General features: G+C 42.4%; 1 non-coding gene across 1 annotated transcript; it reads right to left on the reverse strand.

Moving 5' to 3' along the window:
* Positions 1 to 9,848: 9,848 nt before the first annotated feature.
* Positions 9,849 to 9,929, reverse strand: TRNAT-AGU (transfer RNA threonine (anticodon AGU)). The gene is given in 2 exon segments: positions 9,849 to 9,884; positions 9,894 to 9,929. It is a non-coding gene; the product is annotated as a tRNA-Thr (tRNA).
* Between the last annotated feature and the right edge of the window lie 9,443 nt (positions 9,930 to 19,372).

Here is a 19,372-nt window from a genome sequence, read left to right on the forward strand (position 1 = left end):
CTTCAATCTCATCTGGAAGCTTGAATAGGAAAGAATCCACTTTGAAGGTCATTTAGGCATGTAGCAAAGCCCATTTTCTTGGGGCTGTTTGACTGAGAGCCCTGCTTATTACTGACAAGAGACTGGAAGCTTCATTTAGGCTCTAGACCTCCCCTACTCCTAGTAACCCCCACCCTCACTCCAGCCCCTACTCAGAGTTCTTTGCCATGTGACTTTCTACATAGTTCAAAACATGGCAGTTTGCTTCTTGAAGGTCATCAAGAGAGTCTCTCTTACTCTTAGTCCAGTCTGCTCAGATACACACACACACACACACACACACACACACACACACATATAAAATCTTATAAGGTAATAATGGGTACCATCTTATCATCTTTTCCATATTGGTCAGAAGTAAGTCAAAGCTTCCACCTCTACCCTCTGGGATATCCAGGGCATGACTCATCAGGTATCACCTTAAACAAATGTTTAACTGGATTTCCAGGGTCTGTTTGAGCTCTGCAACATCGACCTGGGTGTTGCTCTCACCACAACTGCCTGGTTATCTGGCATCCTGAACAGATAAAGTGTATGGAAAATGACAGACTCCACCATATGCTCTTTCTGTCTCTGTTCTTCCCTCTTGCATTTTATTTGTAAAAGCCACCCTCTCCAGGGAGCAATTATTTTATTACATTTTCATTTCTGATGGGTATGAGAATAGAGGTGATGATGATGGGCTATGGAGGAAAACTGACCTCTGCTTCAGAGGGCTTGCAGGAGAAGGATAGCTACCTGGCTACTTAGAAATCTTCACCTACTTCTGGGTCCTTCTAAATGCTTCAGTGGGAAGCAGCTCCAATAGGTAACTGCTAATACAATATGACTTTAAACTTAAAATCAAAAAGCAGTCTTTTTACATATCCTCTATCTACCTCCATCACAGTCCAGATGGTGTCTTCAGAGTTCTGTTATTCAGGAATTTGTGGAGAGAATCTATGCTTACTTATCCTGTCCTAATTATTATTTTATAATTTATGTAGGTCTACCTGCAGCGGCTGGTTTGTGGTAACGGCGGTCTCTAATGATCCATTCTTAGATAGACTGCAGCACAGCATTATTAAGTGCCTACTGTGTATCAGGCCTTGTGTTGGGAGTACAAAGTTGATGAAGAGAAATGACCTCAGTGAGTTCTTAATCTGGTTGAGAAGGAAAACATATAAACAAAACATACAATATAAAATCTGAGTATCAGTAGAACAGCTGAAGAAGGGATTTACTCATGGGATGTGAGGGCACCAGGAAGTCTCCTAGTGCTTGGGATGCTTGAGTTGGATTTTGAAGGAGAGGAAACCCCTGAGAAGACAGGAACTAGGACCTTCCAGGCAGAGAGCTGCAAAAAGACTTACAGGTCAGAGCCAAGTGGCATTTTATCTATGCCACAGCTATGTTGGCTTTCTTCAATAAAATTTAAAACAAAAGCAACTAATAAGACTTTTAGATACAACTTCCTATTTGCCTCAGTGTTTAAGGGCTGCCATTACAAAGTAACATAAACTGGGTGACTTAAAAAACAAAAATTGATTGTCTCACAGTTCTGGAGGCTAGAAGTCAAGGTCAAAGTGTCAGCAGAGCTGATTCGTTTTGAGGGCAGCAAGGGAAGGACCTGTTCCTGAGCCTTCCCCTTGGCTTGTAGGCTGCCATCTTTTCCCTGTGTATTTCATATTGTGTTCTCTCTATGCATGCTTTTCTGTCCAAATATCCCCTTTTTATAAGGATGCTGATTTTACTGGATTAGGATCCTTCCTAATGACCTTGTTTTCATCTGATTGCTTCCAGAAAGTCCCTATCAATACAAGGACCAGAACATTCTGGAAACAATGAGTGAACAAATCCATGAGTAAAGAATATGTATCACTGGCAGTTGGATGGGACCCCTCACTGGCTTGGCCACCACCATCTTGGTTCTGAAATTGGGACTTGGGAGCAGGGTGACACTGGCTCAAGAATTCATGTCCCACCGTACTGCCTCCACAAGCCCTCCTGGGTTCCTTTCACCCGTCTAGCCTCTGCTTATGCCAACCATACCCTGTGCTAACCATACTTCCCGTCTTTTCTGTGCTCATCCAATTTTGCTCACCCTTCAGGCTGTCACCTCTCTTAAAATGTTCTCAACCACTTTGTGCCCTTTTGGGGGCTCCCTTCAATACCAAACTATTTTGTGCATCTTATCTATTCACTTAGACATAAATGGATGGAAAAAAATTCTTTGTCATAATTTTCTCATCACTATTACTATTACTTCTATGACCACCCACGTGTTCAGTGACAAGAGCAGCTGCAACTAATATTTGTTGGGTACTTTCAAGACACCAGGTACCAAGCCACATTATCTTTAACCCTGACAATAACTCTTTATGGCTGACAAAAGGCCATTAATAAAATGGAATATTTACTTAGACCTGGCAGGTAAGAATTGAGCTCAGATCTGTCTGACTCCAAAGTCCATGTGTTTAACCATCACACATACTCACTGACCCACAGGAGACATTCAATTAGTACTGATGTTGTCATAAATTCCAACCACTCCTTTTACTTCCCTGCAGGTCTCAGAGTTTCCACTGAAAGATATCTTCTGACCCATTATTTTGATGTCACACTGAAAGCGTTAGATGGTGACCTCTGAATCCAGGGAGAATAAACCCTTGCTAGAGACTGAGAATCAGATGCTATGTCTTTTGTGGCTTCCTTGGAGGAATCATGACCAATGATGAGAGAGTGGGTCCATCAAAATCCAGATGTTTTAACTTTAGAATATGTTAGTGGGACATTCAAAAATTGCTGAATGACAGGTAGCATTTCCATCTCGAAAAGTCATAACATAATCTTAAATATTTTCGCGTGTGTTACAGAGGACCTTTGGGGCAGAACCCATCATGGGGTCAGTGCAGGACAGCCTCTTATTCAGATAGGGTCTCAACTTTAAACTTATGGCACTATTTCCAAGTCAAGTGGTTGCAGCAGCCACATACATACTGATAGCGGTCAGACAACAGTATTCTTCATTTTACTTAATTTTAAAATGTGAACAATTAAGATTTATCACAAGTTTTATAACTCTATTTTGGTGTATCTCAAATTTAAAAAGATGACTGGAAATAAAAAAAAAAAATTGAAGTCTCCCAAGCCTCTCTTGACTTCTAGGCCCTGAGGAGTGGGTAGAGGAGTGATTTTGAGGACACAGAGCCTCACCACTTCCTTCTTGGATGAGGACATGGAGGCCCTGCAACGTCTGGGCCTTGGTGGCCACCGCTCACCGTCTTTGGTCAGCAGGTCAGTGGGAGAAAGCTAGTTTTCAGCCACTGATTGGTCTTCACTCTGTCTCACTAAGGTTCAGGGGCCAGGGCTCAGGACAGAGTCTGTACCCCACTCTGCTATGTGTTGTTGCATCTTAGGGACCCCCTTGTGGGGTGGGGTGAAGTGGGGTGCAGCACATTCATGGGCCTCATGGACTGGGTGATCTGGGAGAGGAGGTTCATGCAGTAGCACTTCTGAGGGTTAGTCTCCATGCGCCAGGGACTGATGGAATGTTGTGCAGGTGGAATGATTCCAGCTGGTCCATGGGAACTGGAGCTTAGGACATAGTGGTCCATTCTTGTGGCCAAAGATGACATTGGCAGGACTGCTGGACAGAGCATTCAAAGAGTCACACCTGGCCTTGAATCAAGGCTTCACCTCCTACTAGCTGGGTAAGGTCCTCTGAGCCTCAATTTTGGCATCTGTAAATTGGGAATCATGGCCAAATCAATGGGTGGTTGTGGGGATAAGCTGAGATATAGCCTACACCATGTAGGGCTAAAGAATACTTGGTTCCTTTCCCTTCAAATTCCTGGCTATAGATGAGAGTGGGAACCCTTTCTGAATTAAAATGCAATTTATTTTGCAAATAGTTACACTAACAGCAAAGAGCTCAGTGTTACCAATCTGAGATTTATGCAACTCTTTTTTTTTTTCCATTGCATGTTTCCTGCATCATCAAAGCCCAAGATACATCCAAAAAATTACTGGTTGCTTTACTTAGAGTTTGAAACTTAAAATCATAACAAAAAGCAACCCCCAATAATAAAACTTTCTTAATGATACACATAAACCTTAATAAAATAAATGAAGTCCTCACATTGACAAGCACGACTCCTGGGTGCAGTTGGAAAGCACCTATGTTCCCGTCTTTCATTTACGTTTAAATCCACTCTGAATAGTTGACCCCTGGTTCATCTGTGATTTTTCTCATCACCGTTAGAGTCTCCAGTCACTGGAGTCAAAAAACACTGCTTCAATTTAAAAATGTCAGCGTCTAGTCCTATTAATAAGAGGACAGCATTGTTCCTTCAGAATTGCTCCGCTTTTCCGGCTCCATCTCTGCAGGCTGGCTCAGGGGCAGAGGAGCTGAGCCAGCTGACCTCCCCCTCATCCCACCCAGTGCTTCCACGCTGCCTCCCCCATTGTGCTTGGAGTGGTCAATGACGCCTACCAGCTTCAAGTCCCGGCAAGGAAAAGACTGAAGGGAACAGCAGAGCAGAAAACTTCTTCCTTGGCTGAAGTTGTCCTGGAGGTCAAGCTCTGTACTCTCAATCTTGATGTTTATTTAGAATGAAGCTGTTCAATTCTGAGATTGTTCCCTTTCTCTCTCTCTCCTTCTCTTTTCCTCTCTCGTGCCCGTGTGTGCACGTGTGCATGTGCACACACAGCGATCTCTAGGCAACTCTCACCTCAGTTCTTCTCAAATTTTAAGTTTTTAACTGAAGTAGAGTCAATTTACAATGTTGTGTTAATTTCTGGTGTACAGCATAGTGATTCAGTTATATATATATATATATATACATACGTACATATATATATATATATATAATTCCTTTTTAGATTCTTTTTCATTATAGACTGTTACAAGGTATTGAATATAGTTCCCTGTGCTATACAGTAGGACCTTGTTGTTTATCTATTTTATATATAGTAGTTATTATATATGCAAATCCTGAATCCCAATTTCTCTCTCCCCACCCTCTTTCACCCCTGGTAACCATAAGTTTGTTCTCTATGTCTGTGAGTCTGTCTGTTTTATAAATAAGTTCATTTGCGCCCTTTTTTTTTTTTTTTAAGATTCCACATATAAGTAATATCATGGTATTTTTCATTCTCTTTCAGCTTATTTCACTTAGAATGACGATCTCCAGATCCATCCTTGTTGCTGCAAATGGCATTATTTCATTCTTTTTTATCCATCAATCCTGTGCTGTTTAGATTCACAAATGCTTCAGGTCCTTTTATACATTCACTGTAGGTGAGGCATTCAAGAGTCTTGTAACCAGTTTTTAAGTACTTTTTTGAGAATGTTGCAGTCAAGTCTGAGACATCACTTTGGAAGATCCATTATCTCAGTGCTTCAGCTGAAATTTCATTTAAATATGCTGTTACCTTTAAAAATGCTCTTTGCTCACTATTTTCATCACCACCCACCCCCTCCTGCCACCGTCCCTCTGCCCCAAGCCTCAGGAACTCTGTACCTTTAAGACATGTTCAGTTAAGTTTCAGTTGGCTGTTCCATCAAAGACTTCTTTACCCTCCTTTGGAGACAGAGACTTCACAGGTGTTGCTTAGGCTAAAGCAGTGACTCACTTGCAAGTGTTGGGATCCCTGATATATTAAAAATCACTGTGCTTTTTTCAACTTTTGGAGCAGAGCTGGCCCCCGCCCAGCGTTGGAGGACAGGGCCTCTAACTCACGATGAACCAAGACCAAGGTTTCTACACAGGTTTGCCTTCTGGGGCCAGATCCTTTTTTTTTTCTCTTTCTTTTAAGTGGATGATATATGATACGAATATTGCTTTTAATCAAAGTATATGAGCAAGGGAAACGCTTCGGCATGTTTGGAGAGGATTATTGTCACAAGAAATACACATTCATTTCTCCGTCTGCCTTTTATCAACATGTGTTTATCAAAACATGGAGGTCCGTCTATGGGCCACATTTTAATTACTCATAGGTTGCTTGAAGACAGCTGCAGTCTAGGAAGCACGAGGGATTGGAAAGAACAGGACGCTCTTAAAATTCGGCTGTAATTTTACCTAGAGGACTCCGCTGGCTTTATTCCAAAAATCGAAAGAGAAGCCTCCCTCCGGCTTTTGCTTATCCCTCCACTTCCCCGTGTAGCACTGACTCCACCCAGCTGACTTCTTAGCGTTTATCATGTGTACTTATATATTTTTTCTTTAGTAATATTTTTCAGATTAAAATTTACATAAGTTCATCAGAGAAGATCTAGAACACATACAAAAAGAGCGGAAACAAATCCTTGCCTAAATCCCACCACGAAGGGTTACATTTTGGTGATTATAAGAATATTATACTTATTTTTCAACAAAACAGAAATCATGTGGGTTACACTGTTTTGTAATTTCCTTTTCACTCTTAATGATCTGCCGTAGAATTCTCTTATTTAAAAACATATTGCAGGTTACATTTTGTCTGTGGAGGATTTCATCGTAAGAATGTGCCACAAATACCCTCTGGATTGGATAGGTATGTTACCTTTCCTATATTTTTTAGTTATTGTAACTAATTCCATAGTAAACATCTTTGAATACAAAGCCTTGTGTATGTCTGATTATTCTTTTCCTATAAATTTAGAGTAATGGAATTATATGATTCAAGGGGAAGTGCACTTTGGAACCCTTGAAACACGCTGCCAAACCACTTTTAGGAAAAGCTGTGGCAGTGCCCTTCCACTAGGGCTCTATGGGATGGAATTGTTTTCTAGAAAATTCCTGAACCATCATTAACATTGGGTGTTACCATTTTTTGAAAATGAAAAATGATACCAACATTTACTTAGCATTTAAAATTTTTTCAGACATTCAGCAGGTAAGTCAAATGGATGGATATTTAGATCTTTGGGTTTCATTTATTTGTTATTGAAAATTAGGAGATCGAACAAGATTATCTTGACCTTTCTTCATCTTACTGGCCTCTTCTGACTTAGCAGCTGAGCCACAGGGAGCCAGCAGCAATGTGTCCCTCAGCTTCCTCCCCTGTAAAGTGAGAGATGAGATATTCCCTGCGGTCCTAGGGGAGTTATGAAAGCACAAGACATCAGGTTTTACAACATTTACCTTTAATTCCAAACAGCTTGATCTTACATTTGCTCATGTCTACCTGATAAAATAACACCTTTGCACAACTTATGGCATTTAATTTTGCCCGTCTTGCTGATTTCCTGGGTTCAGATATGTCACGCTTCAGACTGACATAGCACATAAGCACATCAAGTCAGTGACAACATCCGGAAATGAGGTGTTGACTTAAAAACGAAATAATTGCTAATATTGTTTAGGAACTTACCAAGTTCCAGGCTTCGTGTCAAGTGCTTCATACACGATGTTTCATTTTCATCATCACCATTTTATCCCGGATGCTACAAGTAAGTCTTCCAGAGAGAGGGCACCCAAGGGCTCCCAGACGCTGTGCAAAGGGACAGCTTGAACCCAGGGCTGAATGGCTCCCGCCTGTGCTCTGAGGTCTGCCACATGCACATCGCCACGTGCTCCAGGCTCCTTCACCTGCTGTGTGTATTTACTTCCTCCTTTGTGTGGGACTGAAGGCATCTGCTGTAGAGACTGAGATCCATGCCAGGGAGATTTTATTTTGGCAAGTTCTCAACTTTAGTGTGTTAAACTGAAGTTCATTATTTATTTTAATATGTTGGACCCCTGATAGATTAATCTCTTACAAGAAGCATGCTACTTGCATGCATGAACTAAAGAATGTGGTTTTTCTAGAAAGAAACAGAGGAAAAACAACTCTACTCAAGAGGCCAGATGTATGGAAGATGTCGGCTTGGGGAGATGATGTGGGCTTGAGGAGACTGGTAGAAGGATGACAATCACACAAACTTTGCAGGATGTCCTGAGGGTACAATAAACCTGATAACGGAACAGCCCCTCAGTAAGTGATGCTGGTGTCTCCCCAGGCTGTGGTCTGAGCAGGTCTCAGTTCCCTCTAGTCCTCAGTTTCCCCACCTGTGAGATGGTGCCTTTCAGGGTCTGTGATGACTTGAGAGGATCTAGAAAGCCCTAGATGGGGTGGGCTAGGGTGTCACTGAGCCTCAGTGCACAGTGGTTGAGCACCTGGGCCAAGCCCCGCTGCCTGGGCTCCCATCCCAGCTCTGCAAGGTCCCGGCTCTGGGATCTCAGACACGTACCCCACTGCCCACATTGGGGCTCAGGGGCCTGGTCCGTCCCTGTCAGCACCACCCTTCCAGAGCCGCTGCAGCGACTGAGTGAGGGATCCACGTACAGAGCTTAGAGCAGAACCCGGCACAGAGTATGTGTTTCACCAGCATTAGCTCTGATGTGCCAAAGCCAGAGGGCTCGGATGGCTCATTCCCTCCAGGACTAAGTATAACTGGGGTTGGGGTGGGGCCAGGAAGCACCTGGGCAATGTTGACAAGATCCCCAGCCCCTGTCCCCGCCCTAGAAATCCTGGTTTAATTGGAGACACGTGGGCCCAGGCAGCTGCCTGATTAACTCCTGCAGGGGATGCTGCCGCACAGCCCGGGCGGAGAAGCCCTGGGCTCCGTGTTCTCTGAGGTCACAGATGGAGCTGGGCTGTTCCCTGACAGAGGCGGGTCCCCATGGTGCCTGGGTAGCCCAATTCCCCAGCCATTAGTAGCCCAAGAAAGTGAACCCAGTGGAGTGGCAGGCAGAGCCCACCCCAGGGAGCACGCTTTCCCTGAGCGTGGCTTCCTGCCCTCTCCAGCCTCGAGGAGGGGCTGCCCAGACCACCCTCAGCCCGGAGCTTCATCAATGGGGAAACCTCCCCAGCTTTAGAGACTTGTGTTTAAACAGGCGCTGGGATCCCCACAGACGCTCCCTGCTCAGCCCAGAGCCCTCCTGCCTCAACACACCAATGTGGCACTGATGGAATCTGTCCTCCCTCCTTTCAAAATGCCTCCAGCTTTCTGTAAAGACCGAATAGCCAGAAAAACACCTGTGATCTCACATGTTTTGAAAGCCAATTCCCCTAACTTATTTTCTGAGGGGACTATTAAAAATAGGGGGAAAAATCATAATTTGGTGTTTCTACTTTCTTCATGTGGATTTTACATGGCAGCTGCATGGAGCAGGATTTGAGACTCCTCTTGGTGCTTCCATTGGGCTTTTATGTTGCCTTCTTACCGCCTAAAGAATAAATAGGTAGTTTCAGAACTAGGAATGACCAGTTCACATGATAACAATCACAGGTCCTGTTCACTAAGCACCTACTCTACACCAGGCCCTGTGTTTTACATACATCCTCACTAGTCTGACCAGGTTTGTCCAGAATCAGATGCTGAGGCTCAAGGATAAAGATCAGAGACCCTAAAATCAATCAGCCCTGTGTGTGCTGAGATGAGCTCCAACCTTTCCTCGCTGGTGTCCTTGGCCAGCTGCGTCCTCCCTGAGCCTCGTCCTGTACATGGGACCCCACTTGGGCCCCCTTCTCAGGGCTGGTGGGGGGAATTGAAGAGCTGAAGGTTGTGGGTGGATCATCCAGCCTCAGGCTGATCACAATGTCTCATCTTTCTGGGGCATCCAGAATGCTGGTGTTTTTATGACTTCACATATTCAAGTAACACCCCCTTACTATATCCTTAAAATGTCCCATGAGTTTTAGGAAGCAGATAACTATTAACAAATGGAAATATTTGTAATATTTGCTGTCTGTCGACTTTTGACTTTTACAGGCGATATTGGGTAATAATGAACAATTTGAAGACACCCTATGGGAACTTCTACAGGGAGAAACTGTGCTCATATTTTTTTTCCCCTTAATGGAGGCACTGGGGATTGAACCCAGGACCTCACGCACGCCATACACACTAAGCATGTGCTCTACCACTGAGCTATACCCCCCTTCCTGCACCCTCACTTTTGATTCTCTGATTTGTGTATGTTTTCAGGACACGGGAGCTGCTTCTGCCTGGTTCATGGGCCTGCATCTGTGTCTCTTCTGACTTAAGAACAATTAAGAAATTAACTACCTCTGGTTTCTCAGCACTCAGTGATCTTTGCTTTCAGCTCAAAACTGACCCAAGAGAGGAATCCAGATTCAGAAAAACATCCCTTCACTCCTTTTCCTTTGAAATTCAGGGATTGGCACATTAGTCCTACTGGAATATTTGAGGAAAGAATGAAAACTACGGAGTAAATTAATAAACACCTGAAAGGAGAGCTCTGGATATAAACACAGTCCAGGTTAAAGAGAAAACTTTGTTTAGTTTTGTGAGGCATCTTGATTTTACTCAAAGCAAGGACGCTTCCACTGCCAGACTGAACCCTCACTGCAACCCCAGGAAGGATAATGCCTGCTGTCCTGTTTCACAGATGAGGAGCTGGGAGGGGCCCCAGCCACACCTCTCGTCTGCTGCTCAGTGCTTAGCATGCACGAGGTCCTGTGTTCAATCCTCAGTAAATTAAAGAAAAAAGATTAAAAAAAAAAAGAAATGAAATAAACCTGATTATTTCACCCTGCAACAAAACTGAATTGAAATAAAGTTGAAAACAAAATCATAAAAAATATGTGAACTTTCTTAACTGTGTCGCAAGCTTATCATTAGTGATGATAATGACAATGATGTTCATTGTTGTAAATGCTCCTTCTGTAGTGAAACCCTCTCCACCCATGGTATCAGGCCCTGCCACGAGGGCCCCACCTGAGCAGACAATGAGCTTCACCTGCAGATCCCACGGCTTCTCCCCCAGAAACATCTCCCTGAAATGGTTCAAAAATGGGAGTGAGATCACAGCCTCCCAGACCAGCGTGGACCCAGAGGGAGACAGCGTTTCCTACAACATCTCCAGCACAGCCAAGGTGGTGCTGGCCCCAGGGGATGTTCGCTCCCAGGTCGTCTGCGAGGTGGCCCACGTCACCCTCCAGGGGGGCCCTCCTCTCCGTGGGACTGCCAACTTGTCTCAGACCATCTGAGGTAGATGCCCCTCACACCAGCCCGAGCCCACACCTGCCCCCAAGGCCACATCTGCTCCTCCCCCTGCTTATGGCTCCAGGCCTTGAATTGCCTGGAATAGATTTCCTGACAGTCCTTCCCGGCCACCAGGCACCTGCATGTGCTGGTCACTCACTACTGATTTAATGGCAGCTGCCAGGTGACACCTGCCACATGCCAGCACTATGCTCAGTAGTGTCCTTTACCTACCAACAGAATCTCCAACTACTGAGCACCTACTCTAAGCCAAGCCCCTAAGTGCCAGGGATTTCACTTACTTTGCTGCAGTTACCACAATAGGGCAGGTTCAGGTGAGGGCAGGCCCATGTGAGGGCAGGCTCTGGTGAGCGCAGGCCCAGGACAGGGCTGGCCCAGGAGAGCACAGGCCCACATGAGGTAAGGTCTAGGTGAAGGCAGGCTCAAGAGACGGCAGGCCCAGAAGAGGGCAGGACCAAGTGAGGGGAGTCCCAGCAAAGGACAGGCCAAGTTAAGGGCAGTCCCAGGTGAGGAGAGGCCAAGGGAAGGTCAGGCACAGGGGAGGGAATGCCTAGGAGAGGGCTGGCCCTGGAGAGGATAGGACCAGATGAAGGAAGGCCCAGGACCGGGCTGGCCCTGGAGAGTGCAGGCCCAGGTGACCACAGGCCCAGAATAGAGCAGGCCCAGGAGAGTGCCGGCCCACATGAGGTCAGATCCAACTGAAGGCAAGCTCAGGAAATGGCAGGCAAAGGACAGGGTGGGCCCAGATGAGTGCAGGCCCAGGGGAGGTCAGGCACAGGGGAGGCAATGCCCAGGATAGGACTGGCCCTGGAGAGTCCAGGCCCAGGTAAGTGCAGGCCCAGGAGATTGCATGCCCACATAAGGTCAGGTTCAGGTTCAGGTAGGCTCAGGAGAGGGCAGGCCCAGGAGAGAGCAGGACCAGGTGAGGACAGGTCTCGGTTAGGAGAGGCCCAGGGGAGGGAATGCCCAGGAAACTGCTGTCTCTGGAGAGGACAGTTCCAGGTGAAGGCAGGCCCAGGAGAGGGCAGGCACAAGAAACGGCAGGACCAGGTGAGGCCAGGTACAGGAGAGGGAATGCCCAGGAGTGGGCTGGCCCTGGAGAGGACAGGAACAGGTAACGGGAGGCCCAGGACAGGGGTGGCCCAGAAGAGAAAAGGCCCACATGAGATTAAGTCCAGGTGTAGGCAGGCTCAGGAGATGGCAGGCACATAAGAGGTCAGGCCCAGATGAGTGCAGGCCCAGGGGAGGTCAGTCATAGGGGAGGGAATGCCCAGGAGAGGGCTGGCCCTGGAGAAGACAGGACCAGGTGAAAAGAATGTGTATTCTGATTTTTTTAAATGTAGTGTCCTGAGAGTATTAAGTCTAACTGTTGTATTGTGTCATTTACGATCTTTGTTGCCTTATTTTCTGTCTGAAGATATGTCCATTGATGTTGGTGGGGTGTTAAAGTCTCCTACTATTATCATTGTCCCATCGATTTCTTCCTTATGTCTGTTGGTATTTTTGAATTTAGCTGTTCTTATACTGGGTGCATGTATGTTAATGAGTATAATATCCTCTTCTTGTATGGATCCTTTTACCACTATGTAGTGTCTTCCTTTATCTTTCTTTATGGCTTTCTTTTAAAGTCTATTTTGTCTGATGAGTATTGCTACCCCCGATTTCTTGTAATTTCTATTTGCATGAAATATCTTTTTCCATCTCCTCACTTTCAATCTATATGTGTCCTTTGCCTTAAAGTGTGTCTCTTATAGGCAGCATATTGTAGACACTAGTTTTATTATTCAATCTGCCGCTCTGTATCTTTTGATTGGAGCATTTATTCCATTAACATTTAAAGTAATTATGGATAGATGTGTATTTATTACCATTTTAAATCTTGTTTTCCAGTTGATTCTGTATTTCTTCTTTGTTCCTTTCCTTCTCTTTTTGTTTTTCCCTTTGTGGTTTGATGATTTTCTTTTGTATTATGCTTCTTTTCTTTTTGTTTGTATGACTCTATTGTATTATTTTTGATTTGTGGTTACCCTGTTTAAGTTGTTAACCCATTCCTATATCTACTTGCTTTAGAATCATATAGGCTCAAACAAATTCTAAAAATAAAGAAAAAAATCTACATTTTATTATTCCTCTCTCCCACATTTTATGATTTTGATATCCTCTTTTACATCTTCATGTTTATTCTTCTGCTATTCATTGTAGTTATCACATTTCCAATTGTGATTTTCTCTTTTCTATAAATTTTTGCTTTCTTCTATTTAGAGATCTTTCCATGCTTCTTTTAGAATACGTTTCGTATTGCTGTATTTTTTTAGTTTTTGCTTGTCTGTGAAACTCTGTCTCTCCTTGTAAATGATAATCTTGTGGGTAGAGTTTCTGCGTTGCAGATTTTTCTCCTTCAGGACTTTGAATGTATTTCTCCACTCCCTTCTGGCCAGCAATGTTTATGCACAGAAATCGGCTGAACGCCTTATGAGGTTTCCCTTGTAATTAACTCCTTGTTTTCCTCTTGCTGCCTTTGGGGTCCTTCTCTTTAATTTGGGCCATTTTAACTATAGTATGTCTTGGTGTAGGTTTGTTTGAGTTTGTCTTGTTTGGGACTCTCCATGCTTCCTATACCTGGGAATCTTGTATCTGTTTCCTTCCTTAGGTTTGAGAAGTTTTCAGCCATAATTTCTTCTAATATGTTTTGATCCCCTTTTCCCTCTCTTTTCCTTCTGGGACCCCTATTATACACAAACTGACACATTTTACATGATCCCATAAGCCTCACTGCTTTCATTTTATTCATTTGTCTTTCTGCCTGCTGTTCTGGTTGGGTGATTTCCATTATTCTATCTTCCAGATCACTTATTCACTCTTCTGCATTACTTAGTCTGCTATTTATTGCCTTTAGTTTGGCTTTCATCTCAGCAATTGCAATTTCTGGCTTAAACTGGCTCCTTTTTATAGTTTCTAGTTACTTTTTACAGTAATCTGCATTTCTATAAGTAGCTTCTCTTGATTCCTTCAGTACCTTTATTATCTCCTTTTTTAACTCAAGTTCTGGTAGAATGGAGAAGTCTATTTCATTATTCTTCCATGGGACTTCTCTTGCTCTTTTAATTGGGAGTGGTTCCCCTCCTTCACTTTACTTATATTTCTCTGATTCTATGTATTTAGGAGTAACAGTTACCTCCTGCAGTCTTGAAGGGCTATTTTTATGTGGGATTGTCCTTCTGCCGCCTGTGTGCATCTAATATTTTTGGTGCAAGGGCTGTTTTTAGTATGAATGGCTGCCATGTTTTTCCTCCAAGTATCCTGGCTATTATCCCCTTGATTGGGGTGTGATTGATGTTGTGGTAACAAAAGCCTACACTAGGTGTTGACTGGGGCCTCCTTTTTGTTCTGTGGTTGTCACAGCCCTGTTGGGGGCTGGGTCTGCTCACCAGTTGTTGGAGCAGAAGCCATCAGATTTGTTTCTGAGCTGTGTGAGGTAGGCAGACCTGGAGTACTTCTGCTGGGAGACTAGCCACTGAATAGTCCTCCAGAGGAGATATCCACCAGGAAGTGCCCTCTTTGGTGTCACCTGTCACCCACTATGTGGGCTCACAAAGTACACCATTGTTGGTACTGCCCTCAGCCCGCCCTCAGCCCACCCTCAGCCATGGGAATGCAGGCAGCCTGCCCTAATGTCCCTCTGGTGTTGTGCTCACAGTCACCAGGGCAGATCCGTTGAAGCTGGGAACCAGGACCCACCATAGTCATGCAGTCAGGCACTCGGATCCACAGAGGGCTACAGGATTAGCTCAGACACCAGCCCCACCTCCACGTGCACACATCTGCTGTTAATGCTGGGCCTGCCCCAGTCACACAGTAGTCTGCTTGGATGACCTGGATGCACTGAATTTACAGAGGCACCAATGGCATAAATTTGCCAAAGTTTCTTGGGACAGGACTCAAATTTCAGCCCTGCTTCTGAAGCCACCTGGTCCCTGGGAATGGGCTCAAATTTTAGCCCCACAACCACGTAGGGGCAACCTACCAGGGACCATGCCCTCCTAGGGCAAGCCAAAAGGGAGACAGCTGTGGCAGTGTCCTGCCCCTCTCATCTTGAGGGTACAGTAACAACGGGGCTCCTACAGTGGGCCCATGCTCATCCTATGTACACACCGAGTTTCAGCCAGTACCTCCGTCTAACCCCTTCAGGTGTCTCCGCACAACCATCCCCAGGCCTCTCCGCAGATGTGTCCTCTGAATCCCGAGCTTCAGCACCCAGTCCCGGCACACCCCAGCAGGCTCACATCTCAGGCTAGGGACTGCACGGATCCTCTGTCACAGTTTCTCTCTGTTCTGTCTTCCTCATAGTGGCTGCTACACTCTCCTCTGAGCCTCTGAAGCTCCCTTTCTGTTCCAGCTAATTTCTCTGCTGTTGAAGGGTCTTCCCAGGGTGAGGGCACTTTTCCTCTTTCACTGCTCCCTCCGCAAGGCACAGGTCCTGTTCCAATTTTGTCTTGTTTTTGTTGTGCTACCCTGTTACATGGAGATCTTTCTTGTATCTTTGAAAGTATGGCGCCTTCTGCCAGAGCTCAGTTAAGTATTCTGTGAGAACTGTTCTACACGTAGATGTATTTTTGATGCATTTGTGGGAGAGGGTGAGCTCTGTGTCCTATTCCATCATCTTGAAGCCCCTTCTAGACCCTTTCCTGGTGCAGATCAATCTCTCTTAGAATTATTACTTCTACATAGAGATCTGACAATGCAATGTGATAGTACCACTGTTTAACAGTCTTTCTGCAATGTTCATCCTCAAAGGGAATATTGTCAGCAACACCAACATCCAATAGATAGCAATTAAAGCATGTTGTAGTTACTCTGATTTTCTAAAAAAAAAAAAAACCATGTAGTTACTTTATGCCATAATAATAGTATATCAAAAATAAGTAAAATCTACTCACCATCATCCTCCAAACACTAAAGGTACATTTCCTAGAGGTACATGACTCTTTCCTGATTTTGTAGTTAAGGGAACTTATAATAAACTTACTCAAAATGATGGCAAGGAAGTGGGCAGTTAAACAAGTTAAAGAGGAGTAAAAATCATAATGCTCTAGACCAGGGGTCAGCAGAATGTGGCCCATGGGCCAAATTTGCCCACTCTTCTTCAATCTCCCCCCATCATCATGTTTTTGTAAATAAAAATCCGCTGGAACACAGCCAGAGTATTCATTTATATACTGTCTAAGGCTACTTTTACGTCACAAAAGATTTTTAAGTAATTTGAGTAATTGACAAAGATTATATAGTCTGCAAAGCCTAAAATATTTACTTCTGGCCCTTTGCAGAAAGGGACTGTAAACCTCTGATCTAGATAAGAGATCCAAGGAACACAGACTATGGAAATGTATTACAAATATAGAGGGAAAAAAAGGTCATGAATGCCATCCCATAAAAAGAATTAACATCACTGGGCTACTGTTTCACAAATGGCAAGTTTATGATAGACAAAAAGCCAGTAGAGGCATTCTATGGTTTTCTGGTATATGGTGAGAAAATTAAACAACAAAGAAACTGGAATAATACACTGCTAGGGACAGCTGGTTTGAAATAGAGCCCAAAAAGGTGAGCAGCTAGAAAATGCAGGCCTGAAAAGCACTTCCTAACTTCTATACCCCATCTATGCAGAATAAATGCATAAAGATTTTGATTATACAAAATTACAACTATTAAAAAACATTTTTCAAAACTTGTGCATACAAAAAGATCATCCTAAAACAAATGGCAAACCAGAATATCCACAATTCATCTCCCAAAGAGATGGTCTTCCTTTTTCTTTAAAAGTAGAAGCAGTAAGCACCAAAAACCTGACAGACAAATAGGCAAAAACATGAACAGTTTACAGAAAAGAAAGCTCAAACTTTTTTTAAATGCTCAACTATACTCATAAGAGAAATGTAAATTAAAACTACACTGAAACACTCCCCCTGTACCTGGCAAAAGTTCACTCTCTTGGCAAGGTTGAGAAAAAATGGAAAATGTCAAACACTATTGATAAGAGTACAAAAAAAAAAATCCCCATAAGGGAGAATTCTGAAATATCTAATAAAATTACACATGAAAAATTGCCCATTACTTACACTGCCATAAAAAGGAGTAAGGATGATCTCTACATACTATTACAGAGTACTCTGCAGGATGTATAATGAAGTTGAAAAAAAAAAAAGATGGACAATAGAGGATATAAAATACGTTCTGTATGAAAAAGAGAATATGTATTTCCTTATTTTTACAACAAAAAATTAATGAAAAAGGGGGAGATACTGGGAAGGAGTGAAGGGATTAGAGATGGAAGTGAGACATCTCTAAATACTACTTTTAATTGTGACTTTTGAACTTAAAGTGTATATGCATGTGTATATATCTATACATACACATATACAAATACATATATACTTATGTAAATAGGTATATATGTATAGATATGTATCTACACACAGAATTGTTTGAAGAAAAGTTTAAACTCAGTACTCTCTCTGTATATCCTTGGTAGTATATATTGAAAGAATTCCACCCTTAAAAAAACACCTGCAAAAAAATTCTTGAACTTTATTCAGTAGCTTTATTTTTAATAGTACTGGTACTGTAATTTTAAAATACTTTATGTATACTGTAGGTTAAAGCAAATAAGTAAGTTAATATTATCAACAAACAAGTATTTCCAGTGTAAGAGAAAAAGGACAGAAATATAAAGCTGAAGGAGGCAAAAAGTTAAAAACCATTTCCTGTTAAATTTGACTTTGAAACTCATCATTATTTTCATTTCCTAGCTCTGACCATTGTTCTTTTCTAGCTTCTGAAGCAACAACAGCTGTCTGCCGCAAGAGAGCCCAGACCTCAGTTTTTAAATATCATTCTCCCCTAAAAGAAAACAGGGCTTCTTGGAGAGAAGGCTGACTCTAGGTCTTGGAAAAGTACAAGATGAAAAGTGACATATCCAAACTGAAAATAAATAACATATTTAAAGTCCTCAAAGGTCCTTAAAATCAAGAGGTGTTTCTACTACCACCATTCTGCAGCAGACAATCTACTCATATCTAGGTTACTTTAGTTCATTTTCTTCCTTCTTCATGTGCAATGGCTTTATATCTACAATACAGCAGTCATGGCCTTCTATAAGCAACATCACAGGATATAAACATAAAAAATTTCTATATGCTAGCAATAAACAACACATGAACACCACAATTAAAATTACAATACTATTTCCAATTGCTCCAAGAAAATTAAATATTTGTATGTAAAGTTAACAAAACATGCACAGGCCTTATATGCCAAGAACTTAAAATGGTTGAGAAAAAAGTCAGAGATGTAAATGAATGCAAAGACATACCACGTTCATAGACTGGAAGACAATGCAGTAAAGATGTCAATGCTCCCAAAAATGATATAAAGATTTAATGCAATTCCTATCAAAATCCCAGTAAGATTTTTTTTTTTTAGTTAAGAATTGCTCAAGTTTATATAAAAATTCAAAGAACTAAAATAGCTAAAACAATTCTGAAAAAGAAGAAGGAATAATTCATCTGATTTTAAAACATATTCAAGATTTGCAGATACTAACTACTATATGTAAAGTAGATAAACAAGTTTCTACATTACAGCACAGGAAACTTTATTCAATACCTTGTAGCAACCTATAAAGAAAAAATATGAGGAGAAGGGTTTAGTTCAGTGGTAGAACACATGCTTAGCATGCACAAGGTCCTGGGTTCAATCCCAAGTACCTCCATTAAATAAATAAATAAATAAATAAATAAATAAATAAATAAATAAATAATAAACAAACCTAATTACCACCCCCATCAAAAAAAAATTCTAAAAAGAGAAAAGGAATATATGTATGTATATGTATGACTAAAGCATTATGCTGTACACTTATAAATTACACATTGTAAACTAACTATACTTCAATTTAAAAAATAAAACTTATTTTATATTTATGGTAATCAAAGACTAAGTTATTAGCTGAGAGATACTTAGATCAATAGAAAAAAAATTAGACTCACAAATATGCTCAACGGATTTCCAACAAACCTGCAAAAGTTATTCAAAGGAGGAAAAATTGCCTTTTCAACAAATGGTGCTGAAGCAATTAGACATCCACAGGTTAAAAAAATGAACCTCAACCATAAGCCAAAACTTACTCTGCATGAATCACGGACTTCAATGTGAAACATAAAACTAAAAACTTTTAGAAGAAGCAAACAGGAGAAAAACTTCAGGATCTATAGCTAGACAGGAAACAAGTTCTTAGACCTCACACCAAAAGCATGATCCATAAAAGGACAATGAATTAATCCAACTTCATCAAAGTTA

This window comes from Camelus dromedarius, chromosome 26, assembly GCF_036321535.1.
Source record: "Camelus dromedarius isolate mCamDro1 chromosome 26, mCamDro1.pat, whole genome shotgun sequence".
Lineage (NCBI taxonomy): Eukaryota > Metazoa > Chordata > Mammalia > Artiodactyla > Camelidae > Camelus > Camelus dromedarius.